Raw genomic sequence first — 20390 nt, forward strand, 5'->3', positions numbered from 1 at the left:
CTAGGTCTAAGTCAGACCTACATAGAGGTTTTTGTTTAATGTCTCTACGACATTTCTAACGGAAGTTACAAGCAGTTTTGTCTGTGTTTTTTTCCTAGGAGGCGCTTGAGCGCAATTTTGAGTTTTGGATTCTTGTTTTTTGATTAGCTCGCAATGTTTGCCAGTCCTGATGTGTGTATCCAGTTTGGTGAGTTTTGAAGCATTTTAAGTGGGTCAAATTACAGCTCAAAGAGGCAAAAATTACATTTTTTAGGAAACTTTTGTTTTGAAGGGGTTTTTGCCAACTTTTTGTTGATTTTTGCTGAAGGTCGTCAGTCTATGAAATCTAGGTCTAAGCCAGACCTACATAGAGGTTTTTGTTTAATGTCTCTACGACATTTCTAACGGAAGTTACAAGCAGTTTTGTCTGTGTTTTTTTCCTAGGAGGCGCCTAGAGCGCAATTTTGAGTTTTGGATTCTTGTTTTTTGATTAGATCGCAATGTTTGCCAGTCCTGATGTGTGTGTCCAGTTTGGTGAGTTTTGAAGCATGTTAAGGGGGTCAAATTACAGCTCAAAGAGGCAAAAATGACATTTTTTAGGAAACTTTTGTTTTGAAGGGGTTTTTGCCAACTTTTTGTTGATTTTTTCTGAAGGTCGTCAGTCTATGAAATCTAGGTCTAAGCCAGACCTACATAGAGGTTTTTGTTTCATGTCTCCACGACATTCCTAACGGAAGTTACAAGCAGTTTTGTCCGTGTTTTTTCCTAGGAGGCGCCTAGAGCGCAATTTTGAGTTTTGGATTCTTGTTTTTTGATTAGATCGCAATGTTTGCCAGTCCTGATGTGTGTATCCAGTTTGGTGAGTTTTGAAGCATGTTAAGGGGGGTCAAATTACAGCTCAAAGAGGCAAAAATGACATTTTTTAGGAAACTTTTGTTTTGAAGGGGTTTTTGCCAACTTTTTGTTGATTTTTGCTGAAGGTCGTCAGTCTATGAAATCTAGGTCTAAGTCAGACCTACATAGAGGTTTTTGTTTAATGTCTCTACGACATTTCTAACGGAAGTTACAAGCAGTTTTGTCTGTGTTTTTTTCCTAGGAGGCGCTTGAGCGCAATTTTGAGTTTTGGATTCTTGTTTTTTGATTAGATCGCAATGTTTGCCAGTCCTGATGTGTGTGTCCAGTTTGGTGAGTTTTGAAGCATTTTAAGGGGGTCAAAAACAGTTAAAAGAGGCAAAAATGACATTTTTTTTTTAGGAAACTTTTGTTTTGAAGGGGTTTTTGCCAACTTTTTGTTGATTTTTGCTGAAGGTCGTCAGTCTATGAAATCTAGGTTTAAGTCAGACCTACATAGAGGTTTTTGTTTCATGTCTCCACGACATTTCTAACGGAAGTTACAAGCAGTTTTGTCTGTGTTTTTCCTAGGAGGCGCCTAGAGCGCAATTTTGAGTTTTGGATTCTTGTTTTTTGATTAGATCGCAAAGTTTGCCAGTCCTGATGTGTGTGTCCAGTTTGGTGAGTTTTGAAGCATTTTAAGGGGGTCAAATTACAGCTCAAAGAGGCAAAAATGACATTTTTTAGGAAACTTTTGTTTTGAAGGGGTTTTTGCCAACTTTTTGTTGATTTTTGCTGAAGGTCGTCAGTCTATGAAATCTAGGTCTAAGCCAGACCTACATAGAGGTTTTCGTTTCATGTCTCCACGACATTCCTAACGGAAGTTACAAGCAGTTTTGTCTGTATTTTTCCTAGGAGTTTTGGATTCTTGTTTTTTGATTAGATCGCAATGTTTGCCAGTCCTGATGTGTGTGTTAAATTTGGTGAGTCTTGAAGCACGTCAAGGGGGTGAAATTACAGCTCAAAGAGGCGGCGGTATAATAATAATAATAATAAAACCTTAGAAATAAAATAGAGTCCTCTGTCCCAAAGGGACATTCGGTCCCTAATATTTCACTCATTGAACAACCAGATATGAGTGATAAACGCTTGTTTATCAATTTTTTTTTTCCTGGAAGGGGAAAAAACAACAAAAAAAAAAAACGACTTCAACAAAATAAAAGCAGTGGCGAGGATTTTGTCCTCTCACTAATCTTGGCAGCTTGACTCCACCCTTCCTGTCTGCTGGCGTCCTCTCAGAGCTCCATGATAGTCACTTCACCTTCTACGCATGTCTCTGCAACTGCATCTGACAATCTCAATATATTTTGCATGCCTGAAAGGGTAAAAAAAATAATATATATATATATATATATATTTTTTTCTTTTTCATTCCAGAGGCTATTTATTGGAATTTACCAACATACAAGCCAGGTGACTTTGGCCTTTTATTTTCCTGATGGACGGCGTTGCAGTCGCTCTTTAGTGGAAAAATACTATTTCGATTCTTTCCAAGATCAGACATTAAGAGGTGAGTGTTTTTGCAATATTTTGCATTAAAGTGATTATTGGGATCCAGTACTTGCTAGGACAAATTATTTGAAACATTTTTCAACAAATGTGGTTGCAGGGCTGCAATGCATCAGGTGTACTTTTTGTCTGCTATGACAATTGAGTTTCTGATTGATTGATGCACTGGAAAGTCCTTTTAAATATATGAGCCTTTTGCACAGCTTCAAAATAAAAATATTTTACGAATTTCGCCTGTGTGTGTACCAAAACGTTCGGTTTATGGGATAGATAAGACAAAAAATTCATCTGTAAATTGCAATTTGATAATCTCCTGCTTTGCAGTCGTCTCAGGCACACCTCGGTGGCACCTTGACTTTTCCCGGGAATCCCCTTTTCTGTTACATAACCCAATCACCTGTGTGCTGGAGGTGCTAATGTTATCCTCTTTGAAAGACTTAAGTCTCATTAATGCTGGAGCGCCGCGTATCCGAGAGAGGGGTGATTGACTTGGGACCTCACCTCGAATAATCTCTCCGTCACAGTGCACGGAAAGTCGTCGATCGGACCTGAACTCGGCATGTTCCTGAACAAGACGTCGACGCGAATGTTGATTATACCTGCATGTCCTTTTAAAACTGACTTTGCAACAACGTCAGCCAGCGATTGTGCAAGTTCTCCCGCTTAAAATGATGACAGAGGTCTGTAATTTTCATCATAGGTACACTTCAACTGTGAGAGACAGAATGTGAAGAAAAAAATCCAGGAATTCACATTGTAGGAATTTTAAATAATTTTTTTGTAAATTTTGGTGGAAAATACGTATTTAGTAAACCATTCAAAGCTCTCACTCATAGGAGGTTTTGGCTCAAAATCTCACGATACATGGCCCCATTCATTCTTTCCTTAACACGGATCAATCGTCCTGTCCCCTTAGCAGAAAAACAGCCCCAAAGCATGATGTTTCCACCCCCATGCTTCACAGTAGGTATGGTGGTCTTGGGATGCAACTTCTTCCTCCAAACACGACGAGTTGAGTTTATACCAAAAAGTTATATTTTGGTTTCATCTGACCACATGACATTCTCCCAATCCTCTTCTGTATCATCCACGTATCCATTTTGGTATAAACTCAACTCGTCGTGTTTGGAGGAAGAAGAATACTGAGTTGCATCCCAAGAACACCACACCTACTGTGAAGCATGGGGGTGGAAACATCATGCTTTGGGGCTGTTTTTCTGCTAAGGGGACAGGACGATTGATCCGTGTTAAGGAAAGAATGAATGGGGCCATGTATCGTGAGATTTTGAGCCAAAACCTCCTAACATCAGTGAGAGCTTTCAATGGTTGACCAAATACTTATTTTCTACCATAATTTACAAATAAATTATTTAAAATTCCTACAATGCGAATTCCTGGATTTTTTTTTCTTATTCTGTCTCTCACAGTTGAAGTGTACCTATGATGAAAATTACAGACCTCTGTCATCATTTTAAGTGGGAGATCTTGCACAATCGGTGGCTGACTAAATACTTTTTTGCCCCCACTGTATTTCTAAACTGAGACGACGACAATGTCCAAAGTTGGGGCCACCTCATCGGTTGGGAAATTAACAAATTTCAATGGTCCAATCAACGTCACAACCTGACATTGAATAAACTTAGTCAAAAAGCATGTTCCAATGTTTGATTTGTCTTGTAAAATATTGCTGGGAAAATTACCAAATTTCAAATTACGGTCAGAACCCAACATTGATTAAAACGTTTTAACGTTACGTTTGAGTTGCTCGATGTCAGGATCTAATTCAACAAGTTCTCAACGTTGTTTTGATTTTGTCTGCCGGCTGGGTTATAATCTTAACAAGGAGGAACTTTTCCCCTGTTTTGATTCTAAAGCCAAACAAAGAGCATCTGCAATTTTGCATGCTGTCAGAGTCAGTGACGTGCGGTGAGTTTCATGGCTGGTGAGGCACTGACTTCATCACAGTCAGATTTTAAACATATGAACCCTAAAGCGTATCGTATTCACCATTTGATTGGCAGCAGTTAACGGGTTATGTTTAAAAGCTCATACCAGCATTCTTAACACATACAAACTGTAGCACACAAAAAAGCATATTTAATAAAAAAAAATTACAAAAACTTTATTATGGTCTTACCTTTACTTATAAATGAAGTCCATGCGCCGCTCCTTCTGAACAAAATCCTTGATAACTTGTTTATAGAAGTCTTCCTTATCTTTCTTCAGTTTTAACCTTCGTCAAACCGACCCGTTTTAGTTTTTAAATGCATAAAAACACCACATTTTTTTGCATCAAAGCTTTTTGACTTTGTTAGGAACCTCTTTGTCAACAAAATAAAACATTTAAATTTTTTTCACTAAATTATAAAATGCTCTGGTAGAAATTATGCCCTTGGTGTTGTTAGGGTCGGTTTCGACCCGGTTATAAAAATAAGATGATAAAGCAATGATAAGAGCCAAAACTGAACACACTGACAGCCAGCTCTTCTCCCAATCATGTGAGCTTTAGTGGATTCTCATTTGACCTTGTTATCCTGTACAAAAACAAACAAAAGACGGACACTAAAAGTGTCACTTTTTGCCACTCTGATTTTGTTTTTTTATTAGTTTTGGAACTAGTAATCTATTTCTCTTGGTTTCATTTGCCTGATTGGTTGTTTGTTTGATGTTGGATTTCTGTTGCTGAAAAAAATACTTTTTAGCCTTTTTCTTGAAGTAAATAAATATGGGTCGAAATTGACCCGTAACACCATAGATGTTACTATAGTTAAAATTCTTAAAATGAAAAAATAAACAAAACACATTTATTTAAGAGATGTGTTCTAATACCCCTTAGTAATAGTTAGGTAACACAACAACCTTTTTTTTTATTTATATGATTCTCTTGAGGTTCGTTTTACCATTTTTAAAAATTGAAATCGAGGGGTATACTGACAAAAAAAGGCCCAATGGCCCAAACCAAAAATATTAAAACCAATATTTTCAAGGATAAGGAAGCCTAACGAGGTAACCAAGAGATGAGAAACAAATTGGATGATAGATAATTGTTTTTAGTGTATTTTACAGCTGATTTAAAACATGGGTCAAAACCGACCCGTTAACATAAGAGATGGTAACAGAAAGCTAACACAAGAGGAAGGTTAAAAGTCTCTCTGTCTAGATGGAGATCACTGTCTGAAGCAAACCTTTTAGCGGCATAGCTCGGTTGGTAGAGTGGCTGTGCCAGTAACTTAAGGGTTGCAGGTTCGATTCCCGCTTCTGACATCCTAGTTACTGCCGTTGTGTCCTTGGGCAAGGCACTTTACCCACCTGCTCCCAGTGCCACCCACACTGGTTTAAATTTAACTTAGATATTGGGTTTCACTATGTAAAGTGCTTTGAGTCACTAGAGAAAAGCGCTCTATAAATATAATTCACATTCACAGCTCCGACGTTGGTCTTCCTTTAAATATTACCTCCTGCTTCGATTGAAAGTCCAGTTTAGAAAACTGTTTTATTTTAGATATGCAATCCTCCGTGCGCCGCTCCTTCTGAACAAAAGCCTCGATAAATTGTCTATAGAAGTCTTCCTTATCTTTCTTCAGTTTTAAAAGTCCCTGTCTCAATGGAGATCACTGTCTGAAGCAAACCTTTTAGCTCCGGTGTTGGTCTTCCTTTAATTATTACCTCCTGCTTCCATTGAAAGTCCAGTTTAGAAAACTGTTTAATTTTAAATATGCGCCGCTCTTTCTGAACAAAAGCCTCGATAACTTGTTTATAGAAGTCTTCCTTATCTTTCTTCAGTTTTAAAAGTCCCACTGTCTAGATGGAGATCACCGTCTGAAGCAAACCTTTTAGCTCCGGTGTTGGTCTTCCTTTAATTATCACCTCCTGCTTCCATTGAAAGTCCAGTTTAGAAAAATGTTTTATTTTAGATATGCAATCCTCTGTGCGCCGCTCCTTCTGAACAAAAGCCTCGATAAATTGTCTATAGAAGTCTTCCTTATCTTTCTTCAGTTTTAAAAGTCTCTCCGTCTAGATGTAAATCACTGTCTGAAGCAAACCTTTTAGCTCCGGCGTTGGTCTTCCTTTAATTATTACCTCCTGCTTCCATTGAAAGTCCAGTTTAGAAAACAGTTTAATTTTAGATATGCGCCGCTCCTTCTGAACAAAAGCCTCGATAACCTGTTTATAGAAGTCTTCCTTATCTTTCTTCAGTTTTAAAAGTCTCTCTGTCTAGATGGAGATCACTGTCTGAGGCAAACCTTTTAGCTCCGGCGGTGGTCTTCCTTTAATTATTACCTGCTGCTCCGGTTGAAAGTCCAGTTTAGAAAACTGTTTTATTTTAGATATGTAATCCTCCATGTTAAAAGTCGCTGCACTTGACTTGCTAACTGTAGCTTGTTGTCACTTATTCTGCAGCCGAGTAATCGCAAGAATGATCCCTGGGATCACTAGCGCCCTCTACCACCATGAGGCGGGAGAACAGGTGCCTCACCCAGTGCGTCTTCGCAGTCGTTTTAGGATTGCCCAGCACAAGAAATACGTTACACACTTACAGTTGTTGACAAAATACACTGTACATTATAAACCTCAAATAACTAAACTAGGGAAATGTATATAATACTGCTCACCTGCCTCCCCGGACTGCACGTCACTGGTCAGAGTCTATAATCCAGGTGTGGAAGTCAGGAAGGTCATGAGCTCTGTTACGTAACCGCGAACGTCTGTACTCTGCAGTAGATTTAAGGGACGCACTGGGGAGAGCTGATCTTTAAAGTCCCAAGAGGCTTTAAGACCGCCACACCACAACACACCCGAGTTGTTGCATCAGTGGTGTGAGGAAGCAGCGTGATGAAACGTTTCGGTCAGCGGCGGTTGAATGTGTGGTTTGAAGCTATACTGCCATATGTCTGAAATTGTGAGTTGAGCTACAAAAGCCACCAATAAGTCAATCAATCAATCAATCAATCAATCAATGTTTATTTATATAGCCCCAAATCACAAATGTCTCAAAGGACTGCACAAACCACTACGACTACGACATCCTCGGAAGAACCCACAAAAGGGCAAGGAAAACTCACACCCAGTGGGCAGGGAGAATTCACATCCAGTGGGACGCCAGTGACAATGCTGACTATGAGAAACCTTGGAGAGGACCTCAGATGTGGGCAACCCCCCACCCCCTCTAGGGGACCGAAAGCAATGGCTGTCGAGCGGGTCTAACATGATACTGTGAAAGTTCAATCCATAGTGGCTCCAACACAGCCCCGAGAGTTCAGTTCAAAGCGGATTCAAGACAGCAGCGAGAGTCCCGTCCACAGGAATCCATCCCAAGCGGAGGCGGATCAGCAGCGTAGAGATGTCCCCAACCGATACACAGGCGAGCGGTAAATCCTGGGTCCCGACGAGCGGTCCATCCAGGGTCTCGACTCTGGACAGCCAGTACTCCATCCATGGTCATCGGACCGGACCCCCTCCACAAGGGAGGGGGGGACATAGAAGAAAAAAGAAAAGAAGCGGCAGATCAACTGGTCTAAAAAGGAGGTCTATTTAAAGGCTAGAGTATACAGATGAGTTTTAAGGTGAGACTTAAATGCTTCTACTGAGGTAGCATCCCGAACTGTTACCGGGAGGACATTCCAGAGTACTGGAGCCCGAACGGAAAACGCTCTATAGCCCGCAGACTTTTTTTGGGGCTTTAGGAATCACTAATAAGCCGGAGTCCTTTGAACGCAGATTTCTTGCCGGGACATATGGTACAATACAATCGGCAAGATAGGATGGAGCTAGACCGTGTAATATTTTATACGTAAGTAGTAAAACCTTAAAGTCTCATCACTATTTACCAGGGGTGTAAAAATAAATGAGATTTTCAGGATAATCCCAATTCTTATTTTTAACAATTCTTAAACGATTGAAAAAAAAAAAAAAAAAAATATATATATATATATACCCTATTTTTCGGAGCATAAGTCGCACCTGTCGAAAATGCAAAATAAAGAAGGAAAATTCATATATAAGTCGCACTCGAGTATAAGTCGCATTTTTGGGGGAAATTTATTTGATAAAACCCAACACCAAAAATAGACATTTAAAGGGTTATTTAAAATAAATAAAGAATAGTGAACAACAGGTGCCTGGTATGTTAACGTAACATTATGGTAAGAGTCATTCAAATAACTATAACATATAGAACAGGGGTCACCAACCTTTTTGAAACCAAGAGCTACTTCTTGGGTACTGATTAATGCGAAGGGCTACCAGTTTGATACACACTTAAATAAATTGCCAGAAATAGCCAATTTGCTCAATTTACCTTTAACTCTATGTCATTATAAATAATTAATGATATTTATCTTTGTGGAAACACTGATTATCTTAATGGTTTCTCACAATAAATATATCTTTTTGATGACATGTTTTAAATAGGTTAAAATCCAATCTGCACTTTGTTAGAATATATAACAAATTGGACTAAGCTATATTTCTAACAAAGAGAAATCATTATTTCTTCTAGACTTTCCAGAACAAAAATTTTAAAAGAAATTCAAAAGACTTTGAAATAAGATTCATAGCGGCATAGCTCGGTTGGTAGAGTGGCTGTGCCAGCAACTTGAGGGTTGCAGGTTCGATTCCCGCTTCCGCCATCCTAGTCACTGCCGTTGTGTCCTTGGGCATGACACTTTACCCACCTGCTCCCAGTGCCACCCACACTGGTTTAAATGTAACTTAGATATTGGGTTTCACTATGTAAAGCACTTTGAGTCACTTGAAAAAAGCGCTATATAAATATAATTCACTTCACTTCACAAATTTGATTCTACAGATTTTCTAGATTTGACGGAATAATTTTTTTGAATTTTAATCACAATAAGTTGGAAGAAATATTTCACAAATATTCTTCGGAAAAACAGAAGCTAAAATGAATAATTAAATTAAAACAATTTCATTATTCTTTACAATAAAAAATACATTTACTTGAGCATTGATTTAAATTGTCAGGAAAGAAGAGGAAGGAATTTAAAAGGTAAAAAGGTATATGTGTTTAAAAATCCTAAAATCATTTTTAAGGTTGTATTCTTTCTCTAAAATTGTCTTTCTGAAAGTTATAAGAAGCAAAGTAAAAAAAATAAATGAGTTTATTTAAACAAGTGAAGACCAAGTCTTTAAAATATTTTCTTGGATTTTCAAATTATATTTGAGTTTTGTCTCTCTTAGAATGAAAAATGTCGAGCAAAGAAAGACCAGCTTGCTAGTAAATAAAAAAAAAAAAAAAAAATTAGAGGCAGCTCACTGGTAAGTGCTGCTATTTGAGCTATTTTTAGAACAGGCCAGCGGGCGACTCATCTGGTCCTTACGGGCTACCTGGTGTTGGTGACCCCTGATATAGAACATGCTATACGTTTACCAAACAATCAATCACTCCTAATCGCTAAATCCCACAAAATCTTACACGTCTAGTCTCTTACATAAATGAGCTAAACAATAATATTAGATATTTTACGGTAATGTGTTAATAATTTCATACATAAGTCGCTCCTGAGTATAAGTCGCTAAACAATAATATTAGATATTTTACGGTAATGTGTTAATAATTTCACACATAAGTCGCTCCTGAGTATAAGTCGCACCCCCGGCCAAACTGCGAAAAAAACTGCGACTTATAGTCCCGAAAAATACGGTATATATATTTATTTTAAGCAATCCTCCATCCATCCATCCATCCATTTTCTACCGCTTATTCCCTTTCGGGGTCGCGGGGGGCGCTGGTGCCTATCTCAGCTACAATCGGGCGGAAGGCGGGGTACACCCTGGACAAGTTGCCACCTCATCACAGGGCCAACACAGATAGACAACATTCACACTCACATTCACACACTAGGGCCAATTTAGTTTTGCCAATCAACCTATCCCCAGGTGCATGTTTTTGGAGGTGGGCGGGGCTTATCCCCAGGTGCATGTCTTTGGAAGTGGGCGGGGCTTATCCCCAGGTGCATGTCTTTGGAAGTGGGAGGAAGCCGGAGTACCCGGAGGGAACCCACGCATTCACGGGGAGAACATGCAAACTCCACACAGAAAGATCCCGAGCCTGGATTTGAACCCAGATCCTATTCATGCCAAAATCTATCTATTAGGCCTTATTTGTGTTTGACTTTATTATATATTTGGGTAAAATTGTATTAAACAAAACCACATCTCTTTTAAGTTCTATAGAAATTGATCAGAGCTCTTTATCTATTTTTGGATTCACAGCCCTACTATTTACTAGGGGTGTCCCGATCTGATACTTTGATTGATTGATTGATTGAAACTTTTATTAGTAGATTGCACAGTACAGTACATATTCCGTACAATTGACCACTAAATGGTAACTACCCAATAAGTTTTTCAACTTGTTTAAGTCGGGGTCCACGTTAATCAATTCACTGACACCAGGTTATACAGTCCAGGCCAAAAGTTTGAACACAATCAAGGTGTGTTCTATATTTTCATGACTATTTACAAACCCCGTTTCCATATGAGATGGGAAATTGTGTTAGATGTAAATATAAACAAAATACAATGATTTGCAAATCATTTTCAACCCATATTCAGTTGAATATGCTACAAAGACAACATATTTGATGTTAAAACTGATAAACATTTTTTTTTGTGCAAATAATCATCAACTTTAGAATCTGATGCCAGCAACACGTGACAAAGAAGTTGGGAAAGGTGGCAATAAATACTGATAAAGTTGAGGAATGCTCATCAAACACTTATTTGGAACATTACACAGGTGTGCAGGCTAATTGGGAACAGGTGGGTGCCATGATTGGGTATAAAAGCAGCTTCCCAAAAAATGTTAAGTAATTCACAAACAATTAGTTTCCTCAGTTCCCAAACGTTTATTGAGTGTTGTTAAAAGAAAATGTGATGTAACACAGTGGTGAACATGCCCTTTCCCAACTACTTTGGAACGTGTAACAGCCATGAAATTCTAAGTTAATTATTGTTTTATGAGTTTGAACATCAAATATGTTGTCTTTGTAGTGCAGGGGTCGGGAACCTTTTTGACTGAAAGAGCCAACGAGCCAAATATTTTAAAATGTATTTACTTAAGAGCCATATAATATTTTTTTAACACTGAGCACAACTAAACGCGTGCATTTTTAAGTAAGACCAACATTTCTAGAGTATAATACGTCTCTTATTCTTTGTAATAACATTGTTATTCTGAAGCTAAATGTGGAGGGGGCGTGGCGGGGTGTTGCCAGGATCGGCCTTTAAATCAGCGACAGGTGTGTAGATGGCCCACCTGGGCCTTGTTATCCAATCATCTGTCGCTCTGTTATAAGCAGCAGCCAGGAGGAGAGACGGGGTTGGGGCTGGAGCCAGAGCGAGAACGAAAGAGAAAAAGACAATTGCTGGATAGCAACTGAGAGACTAATTAAAAAATAAAACAATATTGTAACCCTGAAACAGACTCTCATGTCGGTGCTTGGTGGTCTGAAGAACCCCCAGGAGGGCAAGCCCCACACTAACCGATAATAAATAAATCACTTCTTACCTTTAACGCAACTTCTTGAACAGGTGCGGTAGAAAACGGATGGATGGATTAAAAATGCATGAGAATGTTTTATATTTTGAACGTTATTTTTAACACTGTGATTACAAGTGGAATTATTCATTACTTATCGTGTTAAGCGAAGTCAGTTCGGATTTATCCGAGAGCCGGATGCAGTCATCAAAAGAGCCACATCTGGCTCTAGAGCCATAGGTTCCCTACCCCTGTTGTAGTGCATTCAATTGAATATGGCTTGAAAAGGATTTGCAAATCATTGTATTCCGTTTATATTTACATCTGACACAATTTCCCAACTCATATGGAAACGGGGTTTGTACATTGTAGATTGTCATCGAAACTATGAATGAAGACAATAACTGAAAACATGTTTTATATTCTAGTCTCTTCAAAATAGCCACCCTTTGCTCTGATTACCGCTTTGCACACTCTTGGCATTCTCTCGATGAGCTTCAACTGAAATGGTTTTCAGTTAGTTTTGATGCCTTCAGTGAGAATCTGCAATGTAAATAATTATGAAAATAAAGAAAGCAGGTTGAAATTGGAAGGTTCGTCCAATCTTTTGGTCTGTAGTGTAGGTCCGATATCAGCAAAAGCAGAAGTCGGATGATATAGTCTTGCATCTAAGTGTGCCTTCCAACAAACACACAATGGCCTCCTTCAGATTTTTTGGCCGACGTATTGGAATTTTTCGTATCCGACCCAGGCCTCTTTCGTATGTTGAAATATATCGGATGTATATGCGATGCGTACTCAATGTCAACGCTCCCGTGCTCAGGTCGCATTCATCCGACCGGAACGTGTGCAATAATTCAGGAAATGTAGACTTTGATTAAACAAAATCGTTGAAATTACCACAAATACGCCAGTACTGAGACCGACAAGAGTTGAATCCGCGTTTACGTCCGTGAACACTGCAGAGCGTTAGACGGCATGACGTCTTGTCCACAGATTGTGTTCACATTGGAAATCACGTATTTTACAAAGATCGGATTCGACAAAATAATACAAAATGGACATCCGACCCTGCAGTGTGTGTCAGGAAGTGTTGAGGATAATGGAGGTTGAGTTAATTCAACTGAAAAAAATGGTTTGATATTAATAAGTTATCATTAAATGATAAGAAAACTAAATTTATGGTGTTTAGTGGTGCAAGGACAAATTGTGAAGCAAAATCAAAGTTAAATCATGTGGAAATTGATAGAGTATATGAAACTAAATTCTTGGGAATAATAATTGATCATAAACTGTGTTGGAAACCGCATATTGAATATATAAAAGGAAAAATATCCAAATCTATTGCTATTCTTTATAAAGTAAGACACATGCTGAATAAGACATGCATATGTTGTATTATTCTTTTATTTTTCCATATTTAACGTATCGTGTTGAAATTTGGGGAAATGTTTATAAAACAAACATAGACACAATAATAAAACTTCAAAAAAGGGTCATTATAATAATACACAAAGCCTGCTACTATGAACATACCAATCCATTATTTATGAGTTCAAATGTATTACAATTTTCAGACATTGTGTTTTTAAAAACAATGGAAATTATGTTTCAAGTAAAAAACAACAGCCTTCCAGCTTGTATTCTCAGGCTATTTCATTTAAGAGGAGAAAACTATAATTTACGGGGGATATCGATTTTTGAAATAGGTAAAGCGAGAACAAATATAAAATACAAATGTATTACAGTTTTAGGAGTTAAATGGTGGAAGAAGCTCAGTGATGAGCTGAAGACATGCACTTCTTTGGTAAGGTTTAAGAAAACATTGAAAGGTGAAATGATTGAAAATTATAAAATATACTAACAATTACTTTCATCCCATTGATTTTTGATTTATTTATTTGTTTATGTTGATGTTCCAGGCAATCTAATTTTCTGTGAAGGTATAGGATAGGCAAATATAAGCTTTGGCTTCAGCCTATTCCTTTTTTGGTCACTCTTTTTCTTTTCTTTCGTGTGTAAATGTGCATTATTGTATACATATAACATGTACTGTAAAACTGATCACACACAATGGTTGATTGATTTGATTTGATTGATTATATGACCGAAATAAACTTATTTCATTCATTCATTCATTCATGTCTGTGATCATGTTTTGGTTTAAGTCATGTTCCGTTTGGTTTTTGGACACTCAAGTTCCTGCTTTTTCACTCTCTTGTTTTGTCACCATAGCAACCATTAGTTTCACGTTTGGACTCACGCACCTATTTTCACTAATCATCTCACTATTATTTAAACGGAAAGTTGCCAGGAAGTCAGCCTGGCGACTTTACCTCTGCTCACTTCATGCCATGCCACCTCTGATACTCATGCCTGTTCATAGTTATGCTTCTTGCCATGCCACGTAAGTTTTGTTTTTTCATGTCACGGTTATCGAGTTTTGCTTCATGTTCATAGATTCTGCCTTTGTGCAAGTTCTTGTTTCGTTAGTCAAGTTTTTGTACTTCCGCCTTGTGCGCGCCTTTTTGTTCCTTTTTTTTATAGTAATTAATAAATATGTCCTGACCTTCATGCCTTGCCCGCTCCAACGTTCCTTTGCATTCCGGGAAAACAAACCCCGCTTTGACAGTGTGGAAGTAGCCAATGCTGGTCTTTCCTTGTATTTAAGTCAAATCATTTAAGAAAGGTAAACTTGCAGCTACACAATAGCTAAGCAAACAATAGCACCCAACTTATGTCAATCAATCAATCAACCAATCAATCAGAGTTTACTTATATAGCCCTGAATCACAAGTGTCTCAAAGGGCTGCACAAGCCACAAGTTTTGCTTCCTGTTCATAGTTTCTGCCTTTGTGCAAGTTCTTGTTTCATTAGTCAAGTTTTTGTACTTCAGCCTTGTGCGCGCCTTTTGTTCCTTTTTTTATAGTAATTGATAAATATGTCCTGACCTTCACGCCTTGCCCGCTCCAACGTTCCTTTGCATTCCGGGAAAACAAACCCCGCTTTGACAGTGTGGAAGTAGCTAATGCTGGTCTCTCCTTGTTTTTAAGTCAAATCATTTACAAAAGGTAAACTTGCAGCTACACAATAGCTAAGCAAACAATAGCACCCAACTTATGTCAATCAATCAATCAGAGTTTACTTATATAGCCCTGAATCACAATCGTCTCAAAGGGCTGCACAAGCCACAAGTTTTGCTTCATGTTCATAGTTTCTGCCTTTGTGCAAGTTCTTGTTTCATTAGTCAAGTTTTTGTACTTCCGCCTTGTGTGCGCCTTTTGTTCCTTTTTTTTATAGTAATGAATAAATATGTCCTGACCTTCACGCCTTGCCCGCTCCAACTTTCCTTTGCATTCCGGGAAAACAAACCCCGCTTTGACAGTGTGGAAGTAGCCAATGCTGGTCTTTCCTTGTATTTAAGTCAAATCATTTACAAAAGGTAAACTTGCAGCTACACAATAGCTAAGCAAACAATAGCACCCAACTTATGTCAATCAATCAATCAACCAATCAGAGTTTACTTATATAGCCCTGAATCACAAGTGTCTCAAAGGGCTGCACAAGCCACAAGTTTTGCTTCCTGTTCATAGTTTCTGCCTTTGTGCAAGTTCTTGTTTCATTAGTCAAGTTTTTGTACTTCCGCCTTGTGCGCGCCTTTTGTTCCTTTTTTTATAGTAATTAACAAATATGTCCTAACTTTCACGCCTTGCCCGCTCCAACGTTTTTTTGCATTCCGGGAAAACAAACTCCGCTTTGACAGTGTGGAAGTAGCCAATGCTGGTCTTTCCTTGTATTTAAGTCAGATCATTTACAAAAGGTAAACTTGCAGCTACATAATAGCTAAGCAAACAATAGCTCCCAACTTATGTCTATCAATCAATCAACCAATCAATCAGAGTTTACTTATATAGCCCTGAATCACAAGTGTCTAAAAGGGCTGCACAAGCCACAAGTTTTACTTCATGTACATAGTATCTGCCTTTGTGCAAGTTCTTGTTTCATTAGTCAAGTTTTTGTACTTCCGCCCTGTGCCCGCCTTTTGTTCCTTTTTTAATAGTAATTAATAAATGTGTCCTAATATGTCCTGACCTTCACGCCTTGCCCGCTCCAACTTTCCTTTGCATTCCGGGAAAACAAACCCCGCTTTGACAGTGTGGAAGTAGCCAATGCTGGTCTTTCCTTATATTTAAATCAAATCATTTACAAAAGGTAAACTTGCAGCTACACAATAGCTAAGCAAACAATAGCACCCAACTTATGTCAATCAATCAATCAACCAATCAGAGTTTACCTATATAGCCCTGAATCACAAGTGTCTCAAAGGGCTGCACAAGCCACAAGTTTTGCTTCATGTTCATAGTTTCTGCCTTTGTGCAAGTTTTTGTTTCATGAGTCAACTTTTTGTACTTCCGCCTTGTGCGCGCCTTTTTGTTCCTTTTTTTTATAGTAATTAACAAATATATCCTAACCTTCACGCCTTGCCCGCTCTAACGTTCCTTTGCATTCCGGGAAAACAAACCCCGCTTTGACAGTGTGGAAGTAGCTAATGCTGGTCTTTCCTTGTATTTAAGTCAAATCATTTACAAAAGGTAAACTTGCAGCTACACAATAGCTAAGCAAACAATAGCACCCAACTTATGTCAATCAATCAATCAATCAGAGTTTACTTATATAGCCTTGAATCACAAGTGTCTCAAAGGGCTGCACAAGCCACAAGTTTTGCTTCCTGTTCATAGTTTCTGCCTTTTGTGCAAGTTCTTGTTTCATTAGTCAAGTTTTTGTACTTCCGCCTTGTGCGCGCCTTTTGTTCCTTTTTTATAGTAATTAACAATTATGTCCTAACCTTCACGCCTTGCCCGCTCCAATGTTCCTTTGCATTCCGGGAAAATAATCCCCGCTTTGACAGTGTGGAAGTAGCCAATGCTGGTCTTTCCTTGTATTTAAGTCAGATCATTTACAAAAGGTAAACTTGCAGCTACATAATAGCTAAGCAAACAATAGCACCCAACTTATGTCTATTAATCAATCAACCAATCAATCAGAGTTTACCTATATAGCCCTGAATCACAAGTGTCTCAAAGGGCTGCACAAGCCACAAGTTTTGCTTCATGTTCAAGGTTTCTTCCTTTGTGCAAGTTCTTGTTTCATGAGTCAAGTTTTTGTACTCCCGCCTTGTGCGCGCCTTTTGTTCCTTTTTTTATAGTAATTAACAAATATGTCCTAACCTTCACGCCTTGCCTGCTCCAACTTTCCTTTGCATTCCGGGAAAACAAACACCACTTTGACAGTGTGGAAGTAGCCAATGCTGGTCTTTCCTTGTATTTAAGTCAGATCATTTACAAAAGGTAAACTTGCAGCTACATAATAGCTAAGCAAACAATAGCACCCGACTTATGTCTATCAATCAATCAACCAATCAATCAGAGTTTACTTATATAGCCCTGAATCACAAGTGTCTCAAAGGGCTGCACGAGCCACAAGTTTTGCTTCATGTTCATAGTTTCTGCCTTTGTGCAAGTTCTTGTTTCATTAGTGAAGTTTTTGTACTTCCGCCTTGTGCGCGCCTTTTGTTCCTTTTTTTATAGTAATTAACAAATATGTCCTAACCTTCACGCCTTGCCTGCTCCAACTTTCCTTTGCATTCCGGGAAAACAAACACCACTTTGACAGTGTGGAAGTAGCCAATGCTGGTCTTTCCTTGTATTTAAGTCAGATCATTTACAAAAGGTAAACTTGCAGCTACATAATAGCTAAGCAAACAATAGCACCCGACTTATGTCTATCAATCAATCAACCAATCAATCAGAGTTTACTTATATAGCCCTGAATCACAAGTGTCTCAAAGGGCTGCACAAGCCACAAGTTTTGCTTCATGTTCATAGTATCTGCCTTTGTGCAAGTTCTTGTTTCATTAGTCAAGTTTTTGTACTCCCGCCTTGTGCGCGCCTTTTGTTCCTTTTTTAATAGTAATTAATAAGTGTCCTAATAAATTTGTCCTGACCTTCACGCCTTGCCCGCTCCAACTTTCCTTTGCATTCCGGGAAAACAAACCCCGCTTTGACAGTGTGGAAGTAGCCAATGCTGGTCTTTCCTTGTATTTAAGTCAAATCATTTACAAAAGGTAAACTTGCAGCTAAACAATAACTAAGCAAACAATAGCACCCAACTTATGTCAATCAATCAACCAATCAGAGTTTACTTATTTAGCCCTGAATCACAATCGTCTCAAAGGGCTGCACAAGCCACAAGTTTTGCTTCATGTTCATAGTTTCTGCCTTTGTGCAAGTTCTTGTTTCATTAGTCAAATTTTTGTACTCCCGCCTTGTGCGCGCCTTTTTGTTCCTTTTTTTATAGTAATTAATAAATATGTCCTGACCTTCACGCCTTGCCCGCTCCAACTATCCTTTGCATTCCCGGAAAACAAACCCCGCTTTGACAGTGTGGAAGTTGCCAATGCTGGTCTTTCCTTGTATTTAAGTCAAATTATTGACAAAAGGTAAACTTGCAGCTACACAATAGCTAAGCAAACAATAGCACCCAACTTATGTCACTCAATCAATCAATCAATCAATCAGAGTTTACATATATAGCCCTGAATCACAAGTATCTCAAAGGGCTGCACAAGCCACAAGGACATCCTCGGCTCGGATCCCACATCAGGGCAAGGAAAAACTCAAAACAATGGGAACAAGGAGAAACCCTGGAAGGGACCAGTGCAATTGATCCCGAGTAGATGCAGGTAATAATGTGAGAGTCCAGTCCATAGTCCACACGTCAGGGCGCAGAGACGTCACCGACTGATGCATAAGGAGTGTTCCACCCCGGGTCCCGACTTCATGTGAAAGTCCAGACCATTAGTAGACCAGCAGGGGATTATCTTGAGTGGAGACAAGTCAGCAGCGCAGAGACGTCACCAACTGATGCACAGAGGAGTGGTCCTTCCTGGGTCCCGACTTGGAACAGCTCGCAAATCGAACGTGGAGGCTGATCCGTGGTCACCTAAAAAAAAACGCTCCATGCAGGAACAGGGCAGAAAAGAGAGACGGCAGATCAACTGGTCTAAAAAGGAGGTCTAGCGTATACAAATGAGTTTTAAGGTGGGACTTAAATGCTTCTACTGAGGTAACATCTCAAACTGTTACTGGTAGGGCATTCCACAGTACTGGAGCCCAAATAGAAAACACTCTCAAGCCTGTAGACTTTTTTGGACTTTGGGAATCACTAATCAGCCGGAGTTCTTTGAACGCAGATTTCTTGCCGGGACATATGGTACAATACAGTCCGCAAGATAGGATGGAGTTAGACCATGCAATATTTTATACATAAGTAGCAAAACCTTAAAGTCACATCTTAAGTACACAGGAAGCCAGTGCAGGTGATCCAGTATAGGTATGTATATAGGTATATATGTATATAAAGGTATACACAGTGTAGGCATAATATGATCAAACATTATTGTTATTGTCAAAAGTCTTGCAGCCGCATTTTCTACCAACTGTAATCTTTTAATGCTAGACATAGGGAGGCCCAAAAATAACACGTTACAATAATCAAGACGAGACGTAACGAATGCATGAATAATGATGGGAACATTTTTTGCATTTTAGCGACATGTAGGAGATGAAAGAATGTTTTTTTAGTAACACTCTTAATGTGTGACTCAAACAAGAGAGTTGGGTGGAAGATAATACCCAGATTATTTACCGAGTCGCTTCATGTAATTTATTGTCAAATGTTAAAGTTGTATTATTAAATAGAGGTCGGTGTCTAGCAGGACCGATAATCAGCATTTCTGTTTTCTGAGCGTTAAAATGCAAAGCGTTAGTGGTCATCCATTGTTTAATTTCATTAAGACATGCCTCCAGCTGGCTACAATCCCGCGTGTTGGTCAGCTTTAGGGGCATGTAGAGTTGGGTGTCATCAGCATAACAGTGAAAGCTAACACCGTATTTGCGTATGATGTCACCTAGCGGCAGCATGTAGATACTGAAGAATGCAGGGCCAAGAACTAAACCCTGGGGAACTCCACAGGTTACCTTAACATACTCCGAGGTCACATTGTTATGGGAGACGCACTGCATCCTGTCAGTAAGATAGGAGTTAAACCAAGAAAAGGCTAAACTTGACATACCAATACGTGTTTTGATACGGTCTGATAGAATGTTATAATCGACAGTATTGAAAGCAACGCTAAGATCAAGTACTAGCACATTTTTGGCATGTATGTAATAAAAGTGCTGAATTGAACAATAAAACACGGCATTTGTGAACGTGAGTGTCAGGTCCAAACACTGTTGACATCTATTAAACAAGACAAGAAGCAAGGAATTAAACAGAGACAGAATTAAATTTGGCTCAATTGAGGAGAGACGTCTGGACTGTGCTCTTTTGTACAGTCTCACCACGCTCCGACGAAAGATTGTACGCCTCCTCTTTTATTTGGACTTTCCCTGTTTACGTGGCAACAGCAGTTTCTAAAGGGATGGGGGTCATAACCAGCCATTGC

General features: G+C 38.9%; 1 protein-coding gene across 2 annotated transcripts in view; it reads left to right on the top strand.

Moving 5' to 3' along the window:
* The window catches only part of LOC133543062 (excitatory amino acid transporter 2-like), a 122607-nt gene that overhangs the window by 50673 nt on the left and 51544 nt on the right, over nucleotides 1-20390 (top strand). For both annotated transcript variants that reach the window (XM_061887453.1, XM_061887452.1), the window contains exon 2: nucleotides 2248-2380. The gene's annotated coding sequence lies outside the window, so the exon portion shown is untranslated. The remainder of the gene's footprint in view (nucleotides 1-2247; nucleotides 2381-20390) is intronic.

This window comes from Nerophis ophidion, linkage group LG25 (assembly GCF_033978795.1).
Source record: "Nerophis ophidion isolate RoL-2023_Sa linkage group LG25, RoL_Noph_v1.0, whole genome shotgun sequence".
Classification (NCBI taxonomy): Eukaryota; Metazoa; Chordata; class Actinopteri; order Syngnathiformes; family Syngnathidae; genus Nerophis; species Nerophis ophidion.